The sequence below is a fragment of the Penaeus monodon genome, chromosome 34, assembly GCF_015228065.2.
Source record: "Penaeus monodon isolate SGIC_2016 chromosome 34, NSTDA_Pmon_1, whole genome shotgun sequence".
In the NCBI taxonomy this organism is placed as follows: domain Eukaryota; kingdom Metazoa; phylum Arthropoda; class Malacostraca; order Decapoda; family Penaeidae; genus Penaeus; species Penaeus monodon.
In genome coordinates, this window is record NC_051419.1 from 3,149,111 (window position 1) to 3,150,103 (window position 993).

The following is a 993-nucleotide window of genomic DNA, read 5'->3' on the forward strand; positions in this document are numbered from 1 at the left end:
CTTTGCGGCGCTATGGCGTGGGTAACGAGGAGGAAGGGGGGGGGGTGTTTGTTTATGGCTCAGAAGCCTGGTTGTTTATACGGATAGGTTGTTTGTGCCTCACTCGGCTGGTTGTTTCTACTTTACAACCCCGTTTGATTATGCCTCACTCGGCCGGTTGCTTATGCCTCTTCACGCCTGATTGTTTACGCCTCACATGTCCGTTTGTTTATGCCTTCGCCATCCATTTGTTCATTTCGCGAACACCCGTTTGTTTATGCCACAAATGCATTTTTGATTATGCCACGGCTTGTTTATGTCAATGTCGCCCTTTTGATAGGCCATACTTGCATGCTTGTTTACGTCAGAACCTCCCTTTTACTTATGCCTCAGCAGCTTATTTCTTTCTGCCACGCTTACTAGCTTGTTTATACCATAGCCGCCCGCATATCCGTGCCACGCCCATTACTTGTTTATGCCCCGACCGGCTGTTTGTTAATGCCACCCGTCTCCGCTTGCTTATGCCACTGCCACCCCCTCCAACCCTTAAAGACTCGAACCCAACACCGGCACCGAAATCAACATAACATCTCTGCTGCAACATAACAGTACCACGGTGCCACGAATCGCTGCGATGTCATCCTTCCGGCAAGTGGCATTCTACGGCATGTGGCATCCCCCAGCATCCTCGCGTGCCTTTTCCTGTTTGAACATCTCTGTGGGAATGAGGTCTTCCCTGAGAACCCGATCGAATGACGGGAACTGTACAATAATCAAGTGGCTTCTCCGTGTGGCGGAATGCATGTATAATTCAAAGGGACGATTAAGTGTATGGTAATTAACTGCCTTCGGGGCCTCGCTTGATGTACTGCGATATATTAGGATGCAAATAGAAAATAAAGTGATAGTACAAATGGCGTTTCAAATTCTGCACTATAACTTAATCCAAAGACCATTCTATTATCCTAACTTATTATTACTATTTTAATTGCGCAATATTATCGAGTCGAAACT